This window comes from Schistocerca nitens, chromosome 10 (assembly GCF_023898315.1).
Source record: "Schistocerca nitens isolate TAMUIC-IGC-003100 chromosome 10, iqSchNite1.1, whole genome shotgun sequence".
NCBI classification, from domain to species: Eukaryota; Metazoa; Arthropoda; class Insecta; order Orthoptera; family Acrididae; genus Schistocerca; species Schistocerca nitens.
Genome location: NC_064623.1, coordinates 53682373 through 53702027, shown reverse-complemented (window position 1 = coordinate 53702027; position 19655 = coordinate 53682373). Strand labels below are relative to the sequence as shown.

The 19655-nt window shown below is 41.8% G+C and overlaps 1 protein-coding gene and 1 long non-coding RNA gene across 2 annotated transcripts in view; one reads left to right on the top strand and one right to left on the bottom strand.

Annotated features, from left to right (window-relative positions):
- The window catches only part of LOC126210214 (uncharacterized), a 31501-nt gene extending 24408 nt beyond the window's left edge, over positions 1–7093 (bottom strand). The window contains exon 1 of the long non-coding RNA XR_007540622.1: positions 7002–7093. This is a non-coding gene — a long non-coding RNA (uncharacterized LOC126210214). The remainder of the gene's footprint in view (positions 1–7001) is intronic.
- An 8884-nt stretch (positions 7094–15977) lies between these two features.
- LOC126210247 (15-hydroxyprostaglandin dehydrogenase [NAD(+)]-like) overlaps positions 15978–19655 on the top strand; it is a 102993-nt gene continuing 99315 nt past the window's right edge. The window contains exon 1 of the mRNA XM_049939436.1: positions 15978–16077. The gene's annotated coding sequence lies outside the window, so the exon portion shown is untranslated. The remainder of the gene's footprint in view (positions 16078–19655) is intronic.

The window sequence follows — 19655 nt, the reverse complement described above, 5'->3', positions numbered from 1 at the left end:
AGATAAATGCATAGCAGCAACATCCGACATGTGAAATTACAAGTCATGCCACTACTAACTCTGTAAACAGCACATCTGTCAAGCAGATGTATACACAGGCATTGCAGTGTCTCACACCTCTTGCTAACTTAGAATCATCTTAGTTATGAAACTGAAGTATCGATTTTACACCCAAGATGAGACTGGGGAATGGAATACATCACATAAATCTTCGTTAAAAGGAATGTGTCACATTTCATCATACATGAGATGGAAGTCCTCTGATGACCTAGATGTTTACTGTTAATGATCGCAAGCACTCCGACACTAGAACGATTTTCCATTCGTTTCTGCTCCGCGTATGTACTTCTCTTACTCACGTGTCCGCATCTTCACCAGCCTGCACTGAGTTTCGCGGTGGGCAGTGGTCATAATGAAACTTCATGGGAGGTTAAAACTATGAACTGCACTGGGCCTCGAACCTTTGCCTTCCGCATGCAAGAGCTCTATTAACTGAGCTACCCCAGCACGACTCAGTTACCCATCCTCACAACTTTTCTTCTGCCATCACCTCATCTCCTACCCTCCAAACTTCACGGAAGTTCCCCCGTGAAACCTGCGAAACTACTATTGTTGCCCAGAAAGCAATGCTGCGAATGTGAAATGTTACGTATTCGTTATTTGAAGTCTCTTGAGTGATTGCACCAAGTCTCCATCACTTCTGATACATAGCGTAGCTGCAGGACAGTTTCAAAATAGCGTCTGTAGGTAATGTATGTTTGTTTGAAAAGTCCATGAAAAAATAAAAACTACTTGCGTGCTTGGGATAAACCTTTTTTATTTTTCGACAGTCTCCTTTCAGACTTACACACTTCGTCCAACGCTGTTCTAATTTGTTGATCCCTTCCCAACAATAGGAATTGCCCAAGTCTGCAAAATAGCTATTAGTTGCTGCAAACACCTCCTCGTTTGAATAAAATCTTTGTCCCACCAGCCATTTCTTCAAATTGGGGAACAAACAGTAGTCCGAGGGAGCCAAGTCTAGAGAATAGGGGGGGATGGGGGGGGGGATGTGAAACGAGTTGGAATCCTATTTCCATTAATTTTGCGACCACAACTGTTGAGGTGGGTGCGGGTGCATTGTCCTGATGGAAAAGAACTTTTTTTGTGGTCCAATCGCCGGCGTTTTTCTTGCAACTCAGTTTTCAAACGGTCCAGTAACGATGTATAATATGCAGCTGTAATAGTTTTACCCTTTTCCAGATAGTCGATGAGGATTATCCCTTGCGAATCCCAAAAGACAGTCATCATAACCTTTCAGACCGAAGGGATGGTCTCCGCCTTTTTGGTGCATATTCTCCCTTGGTAACCCATTGTTTAGATTGTCTCAGGAGTATAGTAATGTATCCATGTTTCATCCACAGTGATGAAACGATGCTTCAAGTCCTGTGGATTATTCCTGAACAGCTGCAACCCATCCTTCCAACACTTCACATGATTCCATTTTTGGCCAAGCGTGAGCAATCGCAGAACTCATCTTGCGGATAGCTTTCTCTTGTCCAAATGTTTATGCAAAATATTATGTACCCGTTCATTCGAGATGCCCATAGCGCTAGCAATCTCACACACCTTAACTCTTCCGTCGTCCATCACCATATCACGGATTTTATCAATGATTTCTGGAGTTGTAACCTCCACAGGGCGTCCAAAACGTTCAGTATCACTTGTGCCCATATGGCCACTCCAAAAATTAGAAACCACTTACAAACTGTTCTAATCAAAGGCGCACAGTCACTGTAATGTTTATCAGGCTTCTCTTTAGTCTCCTGAGACGTCTTGCCTTTCATAAAGTAATGCTTAATCACCACACGAAATTCTTTTTCGTCCATTTTTTGACAATAACTCGACTTCCGTAATTCACACGAATGCCAAACACAAAGAAATAGACCGATATGTCTGAAACTTGGTGTCCGTTCTTTCCAAAGATGCTACTAACTAAAAATGACCTCAATACGCGCCGGTGGTGCCATCTCTCGACTCTGCACGGACTTTTCAAACGCTCTCGTATTTCTCACTGCAGAGAAAGAAAGTTTGGGGAATATTCACAAACGCTTGTGCAAAATCTATGGAGCATCTGCTATCGTCAGAAGTGGAGTTGGTTGAGGGCACGGAGTGTGCGGTCATCAGAGGGCGGTTCGGCATTCACGATTTGCAGCAGTCGGGGAGACCATTGACAGCGAGTTGATGTCATTCGCGAGGACAGACGCTTTACGACTCGGCAGTTGGCACTGCATCAGTCAATCAGCAAAGAAAAATGTGGATGCTATTATCCGCACTTGTGGGTATCCAAAAGTGTGTGCAAGAATGGTCCCGCGGTGTTATTTAGATTAGATTAGATTAGTTTACGTTCCATAGATCCGTGCTGAGGAGATCCTTGTGGATGTGGAACATGTCATTTTTTTTAAAGCTGAAATAACAATACTAATAGTATGAATATATACAATACATCATTTGTTTCTATTAAAAAATTCGTCAATGGAGTAGAAGGAGTTGGCCACTAGTAAGTCTTTCAGGCTCCTTTTAAACTGATCTTTATTTGTAACAAAATTTTTTATGTTTACTGGCAAATTATTGAAGATGAGTGTTCCTGAGTAGTGGACCCCTTTTTGAACTAAAGTAAGTGCTTTTAAGTCCTTGTGCAGATCATTTTTGTTCCTGGTATTGTATCTATGAACTGAGCTGTTTGTTGGAAAAAGAGATATATTATTTAGGACAAATTTCATTAATGAGTAAATATACTGAGAGGCAGTAGTTAGTATACCCAGTTCTTTGAAGAGGTTTCTACAGGACGTCCGTGAATTTACTCCACAAATAATACGTATTACACGCTTTTGACTCTGAAAACTTTTTAAGAGTTACCCCAAAATATTATACCATATGACATTATGGAATGAAAGTAGGCAAAGTATGCAAGCTTTTTCATTTTTATGTCGCCTATGTCTGCTAACACTCGAATTGCAAATACAGATTTGTTAAGGCGTTTCTGCAGTTCTGTGGTGTGCTCTTCCCAACTGAATTTATTATCAAGTTGTAATCCCAGGAATTTAAGACTGTCAACCTCTTCTATCTGCTCTTCTTCGTATTTTATGCATATGCTGGGTGGAAACCTCTTACAGGTTCTAAATTGCATATAGTGAGTCTTTTCGAAGTTTAATGTCAGTGAGTTGGCTTTAAACCATTTATTAATATCCATGAAAATATCATTAGCAGATCTTTCTAGAACTACACTTGACATACTATTTATTGCAATACTTGTGTCATATGCAAACAAAACGAACTCTGCTTCTGGCAGTGTAACTGATGAGAGATCATTAATGTACACAAGAAAAAGCAATGGCCCTAAGATGGATCCTTGTGGGACACCACATGTAATTTCTTCCCATTCTGATGATGACTTAATTCACTAGTCCCTTGCACTGACACCCTTTGTTTCCTGTTAGTGAGGTATGACTTGAACCATTTTGCAGCACTGCCCGTGACACGATAGAATTCTAATTTACTTAAAAGGATGTTGTGGTTCACACAATCAAATGCCTTTGACAAATCACAGAAAATACCTGCTGCTTGTAATTTGTTATTTAATGAATTAAGTACATTTTCACTGTAGGTGTAAATAGCCTTCTCGATATCAGAACCCTTCAGAAATCCAAACTGTGTTCTTGATAATATGTTATTTGTGGTCAGATGGTTGAGCAACTGCCTGTACATGACTTTTTCTAAAATTTTTGAGAATGCTGGCAAAAGTGAAATCGTTCTGTAGTTTGATGGTATCTCTTTATCCCCTTTCTTGAATAGAGGCTTAACATCTTCATATTTTAGCCAGTCAGGAAATGTCCCAGTTATAATTGACTGGTTACACAAGTAACTTAGAATTGTACTAAACTCACAAGAACATGTCTTAATTAACTTTGTTGATATTTCATCGTACCCACTAGAATGCTTTGTTTTTAAAGATTTTATTATGGACATTATTTCTTTTGGTGAAGTGAGTGATATATTCATGTACTTGAAGCTATTTTTGAAGGCTAGTTTCAGATATTCAAGGGCATTATTTACTGATCCTGAAAGTCCCATTCTATCAGTAACGGATATAAAGTACTTGTTAAATAGATTTGCCACACTATGCCCATCAGTTACTAATGTGTCATCTACCCTTAGTGCTATTTGCTCCTGTTCCTTTCTGGTTCTACCAGTCTGCTCTTTCACTATATCCCATATTGTTTTTATTTTGTTCCCTGACTTCTTCTCGTAGTGCATTTGTTTAGACATCTGAATTACTTTTGTTAATGTTTTACAGTATTCTTTGTATTTAGCTAAATGATCAGCATTGGAGCTATTCTTGGTCGACAGATATATTTTCCTTTTTGTCTTACAGGAAATCTTTATTCCTTGTGTAATCCATGGTTTTATTATAGACTTCTGTTTAATTTGAGTAACTTTTAGAGGGAAACAGTTTTCAAACATGGTACTGACATTGTTCATGAATGTGTTATATTTTTCATTCATGTCATGAGCACTATAAACATCTTTCCAGTTCATATCTTTGAGCAGTTTTCTAAAACACTCAATTTTTGGTTGATTGACTACTCTCCTGTACTCAGATTTAGCAGTCTTGATAATCTGCTTAGAATTTACATCTAAAACAAGGAGCTGCATGTCATGATCTGATAGTCCATTTATAACAGGTTTTATGATATAATTTTGTTCCTTTGATTTGTCTATAAAAATGTTATCAATGGCTGTCCTTGAGGATTTAGTGATCCTAGTTAGAAAGTTTACAGTGTGAGTTAGATTGAAAGACAACATTACTAACTGCAGTGAATGTTTACTGGAAGATTGCATTAGAAAATCTGTATTAAAGTCACCAGCAATCAAAATATCTTTGTTTCTTCCTGTTAAATAACCCAAAAGAGCTTCTAGATGATCTAAGAATAGATTATAATTTCCTGCAGGTGCTCGGTAAATAGTTATTATTATATAGTATCTGTTATGGAACTCTACTTCTGTCGCACATGCTTCTAGATGCTGCTCTAAACAGAATTTATTAATGTCAATGTTCTTGAATTTATGGCAGTTTTTGATAAATGTGGCAACTCCTCCTCCATCCATATCTACTCTGCAGAAGTAGGAAGCTAGCTTAAATCCTGAAAGGTCTAACGTATCTATATCAGTGGTCACTTGATGTTCAGAGAGGCAGATTATGTCAATTTGGTTAGATGAATTCATTTCATCGATACAAATGAGTAGTTCATCAACTTTATTTCTAAGTCCCGGAATGTTCTGGTGTAATAAAGATAACTGATACTGCATACTAATGGGATTGTAACTGCTTTGGCGAAGTTGAACTGGCAGTTTCTGATTACTTTCTGTTAAACACTGTTTAAATGGAGGCTGTATGATAAAATCTGACTCCTGTTCATCTGTTTTCTCAAACTGAGTGTGTCTGCCAATCTCTCTTAAAACTCGTTTTCTTTCCCCCTTCCCTATCCTAAAAAAGGCATCCCTCTGACACCTGTGACCACTGGTATTTTATCACTTGTGCCAGTGTCCCCCCTTAAGTTTTCTGCAATCAACCCAGACAGTTTTCCCTTCCCTTTCCTATTGAGGTGAAGGCCATGCCTAGTGTAGTCCCACCTATCAATAGCATCCACAGGAATCAAACGAATATGGGACCCTATATCCGTCCTAAGCAGCCACTCCAACTCCGAGTTCACCCTCCCTACGGAAGAGTTCAAATGAGGCCGATCATGGCGTCTCAACAGAGACACAAATCCCACACTCGTATGCTTCATTCCTGACGCTATCTTCACCAGGTCACTCTCTATGGAATATTCAGAGTCTCTGCCAATGCTATTTCCTGGACCACCCACTATAACCACGGCATCCTCCTTTGTGAAATCCTTGCATAAAGCACCTACATCCTCTGTTACCTGACCCAGATCTGCACTAGGCTTGAAAAAGTTTGTGACCTGGTACTCTGGACCTAGATTTTCCTGCAGTAGTTGGCCAACACCTCTACCATGGGAACTACCTAACAACAGAACTTTCTTTCTCTTTTTCAAATTTCCCTACCTTTTTCAAGTCCTTGAAAGCTTGTTGTGCCCTTTCTACAGCTTCAGCTACATGAGGCTCATCCGATTCTGACTGAGGCAACAGGTCAAATCTATTTTCAAGATTTATGAGAAAGCTGTCTGATGCTCTCATTTGCCTGTTCCCCCTATTACCTGTTGCCACTTCCCACCTCTGTTCACCCTTCTCCCTCTTTAACCTGTCTAGATCCTCCCTTGCCTTGTCTAGGTCAGCTTGAAGAGCTGCAATTTTCCCTTCCCGTTCCAGATTTTCCTATCTCTACTGCAGATCCTACAATACCACTGGTGACCCTCATTTATGTTACCATTTCCCAAGCCACTACATTCCCCCCCAATGAAAGAAACTACAGCACCCACCACACCATACCCCGGAACTAATAACGATCCTACGGCATGTCACACACTTCTCACTCATGGTAAAAACAGAAATCGTATAAGCTGATTGAAGTAGTGACTAAAACGTAAACAAAGGACCCTAGAAACTATTCAGGCAGATATAAATAAATTGTAAGAGTACTGAATTAAAAAAAAACTGGTGATTACATATAACTCACTGTTTACTTACGATACGCGCGCGTGAAATTAAGCCTAAAATCCGTGCTATAGGCGCGAGAAGGAAAATAAACTTCTTACCCCGTTTAATCTTCTTTAACACTTCACTAACACTTCCACTAATGTAACAACATTTATATTATATTTATATCAACTGGAAACGTTTATCTATAAATTTAATGCACTGCTTACTTACGATTCGCGCGCGTGAAATTAGGCCTAGGATTCGTGCTACAGGCGCGAGAAGAAAAATACGCTTCTTACCCCGTTTAATTTTATTTTATACTTCACTAACACTTCCACTAATTCAGCAACACTTACATTATATTTATAACACCTGTACACGTTTAAAAATAGCTTAATAACAACGCTTTTTATAATTATTTAGTGCAGCAAATACTCGAAGAGTCCGCGTCGGCGCAGTGTTGCCAACTCTAACGGTGGATCATAAATCGCACAGAAAAAAACATTTGTCTTGATTTGTTGCAACGTTTTTAACCCGAGTGGGAGGCCTTCTTGTCCCGGATAAAACCTGGGTTCACCATTTTGGTCCTGAAACCAAACGACAGTCGATGGAATGGCGCCATTCCCACTCCCCACAGAAGAAAAAACTCTAAGCAACCACTTCCGCCGGTAAGGTCATGATCACCGTGTTCTGTGACTGTGAAGGTGTGATTCTCATTGATGTGATGCCAAGAGGCGGTACCATTAATTTTAACAAAACTCGAGACGTGCTTCCGGCGGTTTCGGCGCCACAGCAACCCAAGAGACGTTTCGCTGCAACACATTAACGCAAGTTTGAGGACTACCGAACACATGGCGAAACAGGGTTGGTCAGTGTTACCCCATCCACTCTACAGCCCTGACCAAGCCCCCTCAGACCTCCACTTGTTTGAGCAATTAGAGGAGGCCATTCGTGGAAGACATTTTGAGGACAATGATGGGGTGATTCACACAGTGAAACACTGGTTCCGCCGCCAGGACTGGTACCGACAGGGCATGCTCGCCCTTGTTTCAAGCTGGAAGAAGACTATAGAACGGGATGGAGATTATGCGGAAAAACTATGTACATAAAACACCATTCTTTCGTGTGTGTAATTCCCATTATGTTCAATAAAGAAGAATATTTTCCGGGCAACCCTCGTAACACTCCCCTAAGAAAGGCTATCATGGAGACATAGTTTACGAGGGGACCGTAAGAATGTCCCCTCGCTGACTTGATTCATATTGACAGGGCGTGCGAAGCACGGCTAGGACTTAAACATATGTAAACAAGGAGACGCAACTTTCAACAGTTTCCGAGAAAATCGGATTTGATAATTTACGCGTGCGTATATGTGGTCGCTATTCATCAAGGAGTTTGCAGCCGTGCGAGTAAGTGCGTAATAAAAATGGTTCAAATGGCTCTCAGCACTATGGGACTTAACATCTGAGGTCATCAGTCCCCTAGAACTTAGAATTAATTCAACCTAACTAAGAACTTCACACACATCCATGCCCAAGGCAGGATTCGAACCTGCGACCGTAGCAGCAGCGCGGTTCCGGAGTGAAGCGCCTACAACCGCTCGGCCACACCGGCCGGCTCACACATAATACTGACTACAGATTTATAATGAGTGTGCTAATTATCACTATGTCATTATTCGTTTGTTATTTCCATAATCTTTACCCTGAAAAAAAGGATAAAAAATTTTTGTTTTCCGAAGGAAATTCGATATAAAAACAGAATACACAAGGACTTTCATTCAACTCAGTTCAGACGCTTTATTTATATTATTGTATCTTCATTTGTTGCAAGTGCAACGTGTAACCTATGGAACACTGCACGAATCAGGACGGCACTAATCATAGAAACAATGGAACCAATAAGTACTTGTGACGTGCAGTGCATGTGATGGTAGCCGAATTTTATCATCTGCATGGTTTTTTCAGCGTGTACATTGCAATGCAAATTCGGTTTACATTCAAAAACGGTTCTCGATCATCACAAAATTTTGTCGCGCACCACGTGTATCTGTTGATAGAACTACGGGGAAAAATTCCCCGGAAGACATACTCGACACAAACACCTCTCGTTCAGGAGACTAAGTGCTTAATCGCTAGGCTGCACACTCCTTGAATACTGACGACCATACGAAATTTATAAGCAAATTTAAAATTTTGAAACTGAGTTTTCTCGAAAACGGTTGAGAGTTGTGTCTCTCTGTTTACGTATGTTGCATCCTAGTCGTGCACTACACACACTATCAGTATGAATAAAATAGGTGAAAGCAAGCTCTTTGCGTCCCTTTGTCAGCCACTGCCAGGAGGAATTCTTTACAGAATGGAACTTTCATCCTGCAGCAGAGTGTGCATTGATATGAAACTGCACTCACCAAAAAAAGTTTTGCATGACCTCGGTTCTGAGAGCTCCGGAACCTGTACAGAAAACTGGAATAGAGATCAACATAAACATCATTTCCGCCCTTTTTTATTGCTCATGAAAACCACACATTCCGTGTTGTACCACCATACGGCGAGACCTTCAGAGGTGGTGATCCAATTGCTGTACACACCCGTACCTCTAATACCCAGTAGCACGTCCTCTTGCATTGATGCATGCCTGTATTCCTCGTGGCATACTCTCCACAAGTTCATAAAGGCGCTGTTGGTCCAGATTGTCCCACTCCTCAACGGCGATGCGGTGTAGATCCCTCAGAGTGGTTGGTGTGTCACGTCGTCCGTAAACAGCCATTTTCAATCTATACCAGGCATGTTCGATAGGGTTTCATGTCTGGAGAACATGCTGGCCACTCTAGTCGAGCGATGTCGTTATCCTGAAGGAAGTCATTCACAAGATGTGCACGATTGGGCGCGAATTATCGTCCATGAAGACGAATGCCTAGCCAAGATGGTGCTGATATGGTTGCACTATCGGAGAATTGCATTCACGTATCGTACAGCCGTTACGGCGCCTTCCATGACCACCAGCGGCGTACTTCGGCCCCACATAATGCTACCCCAAAACGGCAGGGAACCTCCACCTTGCTGCACTCGCTGGACAGTGGGTGTAAGGCGGTTAGCCAGGCCAGGTTGCCTCCAAACACGTCTCCGACGATTGTCTGGTTGAAGGCATATGCGCTCATCGGCGAAGAGAACTTGATGCCAATCTTGAGCGGTCATTCGTCATGTTGTTGGGCCCATCTGTAGCGCGCTGCATGGTGTCGTGGTTGCAAAGATGGACCTCGCCATGGACGTTGGGAGTGAAGTTGCGCATCATGCAGTCTATTGCACACAGTTTTAGTCGTAACACGACGTCCTGTGGCTGCACGAAAAGCATTATTCAACATTGTGGCATTGCTGTCAGGGTTCCTGTGAGCCTAATCCATAGCTAACGGTCATGCACTGCAGTAGTAGCCCTTGTGCGGCCTGAGCGAGGCATGTCATCGACAGTTCCTGTCTCTCTGTATCTCCTCCATGTCCGAACAACATCGCTTTGGTTCACTCCGAGACATCTGGACACTTCGCACGTTGAGAGCCCTTCCTGGCACAAAGTAACAATGCGGACGCGATTGGACTGCGGTATTGACCGTCTAGGCATGGCTGAACTACCACGAGCCGTGTACCTCCTTTCTGGTGGAATGGAACTGATCGCCTGTCGGACCCCCTCCGTCTAATAGGCGCTGCTCATGGATGGTTGTTTACATCCTTGGGCGGGTTTAGTGACATCTCTGAACAGTCAAAGGGACTGTGTCTGAGATACAATATCCATAGTCAACGTTTGCCTTCAGGAGTTCTAGGAACTGGGGCGATGCAAAACTTTTTTTGATGTGTGTATGAAATTAGCTACCACAGAACAACTGACGACACATCCTCACTGCTTTATTTCCCCCTCGCCCCCAGTACCTCATCTCCTGACAAGTTGTGGCCATAATGTTTAGGTATGGCATTGTACATTTCGTAATGATAGATTTATCCCACGACTCTTTTTATTCAAAAGGGGAGGCCACAACGTTGGAATCACAGATTTGCTTCAAACTTTGTACACCTTTAGTAGATCATTAAAAGTGTGGTGTCACCGCCAGACACCACACTTGCTAGGTGGTAGCCTTTAAATCGGCCGCGGTCCGTAGTATACGTCGGACCCGCGTGTCGCCACTGTCAGTGATTGCAGACCGAGCGCCGCCACACGGCAGGTCTAGAGAGACTTCCTAGCACTCGCCCCAGTTGTACAGCCGACTTTGCTAGCGATGGTTCACTGACAAATTACGCTCTCATTTGCCGAGACGATAGTTAGCATAGCCTTCAGCTACGTCATTTGCTACGACCTAGCAAGGCGCCATTATCAATTGCTATTTATCTTGTGATGCATGTACCGTCAGACCGATGTTCACCAATTATGTATTAAAGTTAAGTATTCCAACAGCTACGTACTTTATTTGCTACACTCAAATCCTTTAACTGTTCCAGACATCACGCCAGCCTGCGTGAGCTTAAACGCGTGCCTTTCGGCTTCACCTCCTAGTGGCTTGGCTGTCTTGCCAAGTCACAACAAAAAGAACATAATGTGCAAGCAGTAAAGTGCACTACTCTGACAATTTAGAGAAAATCGCAAAAGAAGTTTTACGCGTCCATTATGTAACAGATGTAACAGTGCAAACGGGACGTCCGTTTCAAGTCATAGTGGATGCCGACACGGTGGTTCAGCGTGTTCGTCAGAGGGTTAGCTGCCCCATGGGCGTACCCAGCGAGGGGTAGGGGGGGGGGGGGGGCAGCTGCCCCCCTAGAAGATATTCGCAGTTTTTCACTAGTTTACTGTTTTATTTAATAAGAAATGCTGCATGTTTTCTCGGATTGTACAAGTGCATTCTTGTATTTCAAATGTTTATTAAAACCAGTTTTTCACTGGTTTACTGTTTTATTTAATAAGAAGTGCTGTATGTTGTCTCGAGTCCTTGTTTCCTGAGACTAGTATGACCTGCCCCCCCACCCCCGTTCAGATCCTGGGTACGCCCTTGAGCTGCCCTATGTAATAAAGGAAAAAAAAAGGTCAACGGTGAAATAAAACGAGTGTCATGGGACGTCCGCTGGGTTATTCAGTGGTTTGGTATTTTACTCATTTGTAAATGGAAATGATAATCTTATTTTATTACATTGAGTAATTACTAAATAATTTTTCTCCCGGCTAAAGAATTGGTCAAGTTGCTAAAGAACTCCAAGTTAACGTCCTGTTAAAGCGTTGTCTGTAAGTTGTGTAAGTGTCACTAAATCACAGTTCATACAACAGATTCTATACAACTATGGATTATGACGTAAACAGTTACCTTCAGCAAAATGATCATTGAAACCACCGAATATCAGCCGCGCACAACACTGACGTATGTTACCTGAAACAATATTCTTCGCAACTCGTGCGTAATTAATTTCGGCTCCATACATCATCTAGAAAAGTTTGTTATAACGATCGTGCTACGAGCTCTATTTTTAAAGAACCAATCTGATTCGAATTATTTTCATTCAAATGAATTCGGGACCACCGGTGCACATTTATTTTTACACATTTGTATTACGTTCGGCATTTATGTCTGCAGAGTTGCGTAATTTGAATTTGTCGCTGAAATAATTGTTAAGATGGCGGCAGACAATTGATAGAGACTTTCTATTGTTAGAGCAAATAAGTATTTTAAATGCTTATTAAACTTTACAGAAACTCTACTTTCGTATTGTGCACTATTTAGACTTCATCAAGCAAACATTTGATTTGTTTCTAAGGAAAACACAAACAAAAACACGATACAAATCGCTATCATCAATGGCTGCGCTCCTTGCAGCGGAAAGAAATAATTAACACAGATAATGCTTACTGAGAGAGGAATTAAAGTTACAAATAATTATTGACTCATGTTTATAATAATAATGAACTCTATTTTCAAGTAATAATTAACAAATAATTACAATTTCTTAACAGACCTATGCGCCCGCAACTTACAAAAGCCAACCAACAAAAGGTAAAAACAAAGGAAGACAAACGCAGATCATAAAAGCAATTTACAATTATCATTGTATGATACACATCGATATGTCCAATTATATCATAGAATATTATATAAATAATTAATATTTATAAGTTTTCACTGTTTTTTCATACGTCGAATAGATAATGTTTATAACTGTTAGAGGCATAATTTCCTCTCGTCGCACTGTAGCCAAAAATTTATCACGTGGATGTTACACAGCAACGAACAATATGAAATTAAACAAAATAAAAAAAGTGGTTGTGGGTAATGGACGAGGCGATGGTTTTAATTCCGCCACCACTTACTTTTAATCTACATTTTATGCTTCACTGCTCACATTATTTAGTTCATGCCACATTTGACAGGTAATATAATGAAAAAGAACCGCGTGCGTTTTCATAAAGTTGTAGTGAATTTCATGTTAATTGTCAATTTACTATTTGTAATTAAATTTTCAAAGACGAGGGACAGGTTTGGAAAGCCCAAGTCAAACCTCGATAAATAATGATGCGAATGACGCTATTCACAATCAGTAACATACTAAATCACAAATGTGCCAGAGCACAAGAGTACAGTTACTCGTCGGATGTGCTCTCGACATCACACTTTGCAGGACGGTATTTGTTGTAAAGACATGGAAAACATAAATTGTAACTTCACGCAAATACACGTGGTTTTGTTTCATTATATTATCTCTCAGATCTCATATACACTACTGGCCATTAAAATTGCTACACCACGAAGATGACGTGCTACAGACGCGAAATTTAACCGACAGGAAGAAGATGCTGTGATATGCAAATGATTAGCTTTTCAGAGCATTCACACAAGGTTGGCACCGGTGGCGACACCTACAACGCGCTGACATGAGGAAAGTGTCCAAACGATTTCTAATACACAAACAGCAGTTGACCGGCGTTGCCTGGTGGAACGTTGTAATGCCTCGTGTAAAGAGGAGAAATGCGTACCGTCCCGTTTCCGACTTTGATAAAGGTCGGATTGTCGCCTATCGCGATTGCGGTTTATGGTATCGCGACATTGCTACTCGCGTTGGTCGAGATCCAATGACTGTAAGCAGAATATGGCATCAGTGGAATCAGGAGGGTAATACGGAACGCCGTGCTGGATCCCAACGGCCTCGTATCACTAGCAGTCGAGATGACAGGCATCTTATCCACATGGTTGTAACGGATCATGCAGCCACGTCTCGATCCCTGAGTCAACAGATGGGGACGTTTGCAAGACAACAACCATCTGCACGAACAGTTCGACGACGTTTGCAGCAGCATGGACTATCAGCTCGGAGACCATGGCTGCGGTTAACCTTGACGCTGTATCACAGACAGGAGCGCCTGCGATTGTGTACTCAACGACGAATCTGGGTGCACGAATGGCAAAACGTCATTTTTTCGGAAGAATCCAGGTTCTGTTTACAGCATCATGATGATCGCATCCATGTTTGGCGACATCGCGGTGAACGCACATTGGAAGCGTTTATTCGTCATCGCCATACTGGCGTCTCACCCGGCGTGATGGTATGGGCTGCCATTGGTTACACGTCTCGGTCACCTCTTGTTCGCATTGACGGCACTGAACAGTGGTCGTTACATTTCAGATGTGTTACGACCCGTGGCTCTACCCTTCATTCGATCCCTGCGAAACCCTACATTTCAGCAGGATAATACACGACCGCATGTTGCAGGTCCTGTACGGGCCTTTCTGGATACAGAAAATGTTCGACTGCTGCCCTGGCCAGCACATTCGCCAGATCTCTCACCAATGGAAAACATCTGGTCAATTGTGGGCGAGCAACTGGCTCGTCACAATACACCAGTCACTACTCTTGACGAACTGTGGTATCGTGTTGAAGCTGCATGGGCAGCAGTACCTGTACACGCCATCCAAGCTCTGTTTGACTCAATGCCCAGACGCATCAAGGCCGTTATTACGGCCAGAGGTGGTTGTTCTGGGTACTGATTTCACAGGATCTATGCACCCAAATTGCGTGAAAATGTAATTCCATGTCAGTTGCAGTATAATATATTCGTCCAATGAATACCCGTTTATCATCTGCATTTCTTCTTGGTGTAGCAGTTTTAATGGCCAGTAGTGTAAATTAAATAATATAACCAGTGATAAAAAAAACAGATTGATAATTACGTTTGAGCGGGAGTCAAACCGTTGCCTGGTACATGTGTGTCTTACCACTTAACATCTATGGTCATCAGTCCCCTAGAACTTAGAACTACTTAAACCTAACTAACCTAAGGACATCACACACATCCATGCCCGAGGCAGGATTCGAACCTGCGACCGAAGCGGTCGCGTGGTTCCAGACTGAAGCGCCTAGAACCTATCGACCACACCGGCCGGCTGCCAGTCAGTACACCACGCATTTATTTTCTGCAGATCCTCATTGATTTGTTCATAACTTTCGTGTGATACTAATTTCCTGTAGACTATAAAATCATAGGCAAACAGTCTAATGCCGCGGTCAATGCCATCAACCAGATCCTTTATGTAAGTCGTAAAAAGCAGAGGACCTATTACACTGCCCTGGGGCACACCTGAAGTTACGCTTGTTTCTGTTGAAGTCACCCCGTTCAGGACGACATACTGCTCCCTGTCTGTTAGAAAACTATCTATCCAACCGCTTATGTCATCGAATAGGCCGTAAGCGCGCACTTTTTGGAGCAAGCGACAGTGCGGAACTGAGTCGAACGCCTTTTGAAAGTCGAGAAATAAGGCATCAACCTGGGAGCCGGTATCTAGAGCCTGCTGTATATCATGCACAAAGAGGGCCAGCTGTGTCTTGCATGACCGCTGTTTCCTAAAAGCGTGCTGGTTTCTGCAGATGGGCTTCTCAGAGTCTAGAAAGGTCATTATGTCTGAACAATAAATATGTTCCATAATAGGTTTCATTTCAATACAACAAATCGACGTCAGTGAAATTGGCCGGTAATTATGTGCATCCGATTTTCTACCCTTTTTGTAGATTGCTATGACCTGTGCCTTCTTCCAGTCCCGTGGAACTTTCCGCTGTTCCAATGATCCAAGTATGTGATCCCAACGTAATGCCTCCCCTTATCGGTGTGTTGCCTACCTCAAACGCATACATTTGCTGATCTGCACCGTGCCTAACCGTATCATCATAATGGAGATACTCGATACGAACGCGAGAAACTATGGTGGACTAGTTCCTGCGCCTCTCGCCGTCTCCAGCACCTTGAACTCTGCACTGGGCGCCTCCTTCAGGCAGAGATAGGACGGCCTTTGTAGCCCGCTGAACGACCCACAGTGTGTCAACAACAGTTGCAGCGAGCGCACGCTGATAACGTCCACACGGAAGGGAGACGGACTTTTGAAACACTCCGCAAGTCGTAGCGTTTCAGACGACCCACGTAAGTTCTGCGATGAACATGATAGTCTACATTCTTCTTCTTCGTTAAGGCGTGTTTCCACTAGAGTACCAATCACGAAATTAAGACTCCTCAAGGTCATACATGCATCCTGCAGTCCGCCTGTACTAAGGCGCTGTGATTCGCTCGCCTCATAGCTTTGTTGCCGCATGTACACTATAATCCGTTCATCATAAGAATAAACCTGATGTAAACATTGCACTGTGTGTTCTTCCGCGTTTGCTGGAACCTCATTGGGTTTCAGTTTCACGTGGGACTGCAGCCAAGCTCTCTCGAGTACTGTCAAGTACGATAATAAGGGTACGGTTTGTGTTGTGCGTTACGCGCACATCGACTTTGGGACAACAGCTTTACCGGCGCATTTAACTTGGACAGCACTGGGCGGTCAGCTGGTACAGCTAGCCTCCAGTGACGTGGTTAGCTGCAAAAATGGTTCAAATGGCTCTGAGCACTATGGCCGGTATTACACTATCAAATTTCTTTGTCAAAGATTTGATCAAAGATGTGATCCAATATTCCGTCCAATATATTTGACAAAGATCTTTGACGTAGCGCTACAAGGGGTATTACACTGTCATCAAATTTTTCGTCAAAGTTCAAGATGGCTGACAACAACTTGTTATTAACCGCAGCAGTTCTACGTACTCCAATTGCATTGTGTGCACATGCGGAAAAGAAGTGGGGGGAAAAAATGGAACCATACATACGAGGTTGACAGTCTTAAAAGTCCCGGGATTACAACTTGATAATAAATTCAGTTGGGAGGAGCACACCACAGAACTGCAGAAACGCCTTAACAAATCTGTATTTGCAATTCGAGTGTTAGCAGATATAGGCAACATAAAAATGAAAAAGCTTGCATACTTTCATTCCATAATGTCATATGGGATAATATTTTGGGGTAAATCTTGAAGTCAAACAAAAGTTTTCAAGGTCCAAAAGCGTGTAATACGTATTATTTGTGGAGTAAATTCACAGGCCTCCTGCAGAAACTTCTTCAAAGAACTGGGTATACTAACTACTGCCTCTCAGTATATTTACTTCTTAATAAAATTTGTCGTAAATAATATATCTCTTTTTCCAACAAACAACTCAGTTCATACATACAATACCAGGAACAAAAATGATCTGCACAAGGACTTAAAAGCACTTACTTTAGTTCAAAATGGGGTCCACTACTCAGGAACACTCATCTTCAATAATTTGCCAGGAAACATAAAAAATTTAGTTAGAAATAAAGATCAGTTTATCAGTTTAAAAGGAGCCTGAAAGACTTACTACTGGCCAACTCCTTCTACTCCATTGGCGAAATTTTTAATAGAAACAAATGATGTATTTATTCATACTATTAGTATTTTTATTTCAGCTTAAAAAAAATCGACATGTTCCACATCCACGAGGATCTCCTGAGCACGGATCTATGGAACGAAAAACTAATCTAATCTGGGTGAAGCCGTGGGTTTTACGACGACACGATAAAAGCATTCAACAAAACTTGTTACGTGAGCTTACAATGGAAGACGTCAAGTCGTACATCAATTACTTAAGAATGGATGAGCATACATTTCTGTATGTGCTCAATGAAGTGTATCCTCATATCACAAAGCACAATTTTCACTTAAGAACTGCTACATCTTTAGAAGACAGGCTCACTATAACACTCCGATTCCTTGCTACAGGAGAGGGTTATGTTAGGTTAGGTCAGGTTAGGCCTCCAATCTTCTTAATCTATTTTTGTATTCAGGGTGCCTCACGTTGTAAAGCGCCTCATCAGCTTCAGACATCTCTATTAATTCTGTAGTTGTCGGCACACACCAATTGTATTTACCGGCAATGGTTATAAAAACACTACAGACGACAGAACGCTGCAGCGATGCTAGCGCTCCGCGTGGTAACATATCGCATTGCAGTGAACAGAAGACAAGCGATTTCTTTGATCAAATATACGGCCTCGGCCTAGATTTGATCAAATATTGGACGACATTTGTCAAAGATCCCTATTACACTATCAAAAATCTTTGACAAAGATATTGGACAAAGAAATTTGATAGTGTAATACCGGCCTATGGGACTTAACATCTGTGGTCATTAGACCCCTAGAACTTAGAACTACTTAAACCTAACTAACCTAAGGACATCACACACATCCATGCCCGAGGCAGGATTCGAACCTGCGACCGTAGCAGTCGCGCGATTCCGGACTGAGCGCCTAGAACCGCTAGACCACCGCGGCCGGCAGGTTAGCTGCAGATGACACGTAAAGAGACGAGCAGAGGAACAATACAGCTTAGAATGTCATTTAATTTTTAAGCAGAAGGAATTAATACACTGCAGATCTCCCACAATACGCTCCTTAGACGACTAGACGGAAACCACAACACGTTATCTTTTTTAGCTAACGTATTATTGTAATTAAAAACAAGTATGTGAAAAATCCTGACTTAACCACAGCGTAATTTTTCTGCATAAGCTGTGTGTAACGAAAGAGATTATTAAAGACTATCACTGTATAGTTAAATGTTGAAGCCACTGAAGGTATTACTTACAGTCAGTCGTCTGGTAATCTCTCAGCTCCTTCCTTACCCGAATCCGAGAAATACATTTCAGTTTGGGAAATGTCACCTGCTGGGTTGATAACGAGCCTATCAACAACAGAATCCACGAAGTCAACCAGAGGCAACATTGTCTCTTTTTTTATGACGAGCCCTTCTGTATCCCGCCAGCGTTCGACAGTGACGTGTGAAAAAGCTGCGTGCGTTAGTTCCAGTACTTCTGGCAGCTTAACAAGTCTTGTTACTTCCCGGGTCAAATCCCACAGCTTGGCTCCAGATCGGTTCTGTTGTGTTCATATTGTAATAGTTCAGTAGCAAATGTAAAAATGCAGCATTTCTATGATGTGCTCGATGCTGTGAAAAGATCGTTTTTCATGTTTCTACAATGCTTATCTACCTCTGAGACTTAAAACTATGGACACTGTCCAAATAAAGAGGATTTGGTTTTTCATTTTTGCCTTAAAAATTAAATTCTTATGTTTTCTTAATTTAAACAATAATTAAGAATTTATATTTGAAATGGAAGCAGGAATTTCGCTTCCAATACGTAATTAGAAACAAGAAGATGTGCATTTTTAATAAAAAATGAGGATGAGTTTCATAATTACGACATGTAGGTATTTCAAATTGAACGAGAAAAAAAAACTGATGCAAGGGAGATCTGGTACCAACGCACGAATAACGGCAGTTGATTTACATTCCATTCCGCTACCAACTGCACTACTCGTTTCATGTGGGTTTGAATATGAACAGCGTTATATGCAACGCTGGGAAAATTTCAAAGCCGATTATCTCCGTAAATTTATGAAAAACATTAAGAACAGCCTGTTTCTCAGCACTTTTCAACCGTGGTCCACGCGCATGTTTCACTACGGAACAAAAAGCAGCCTCAGCCATTTTTATACTGCGCATTAACAGCAGGACAATCAGAGCAAAACGCTGCAGAGGCTGTGACTGTATACGATTTTTGAAATAAAATCTATGTAGCTAAAGCGTGATTAAGAAAAA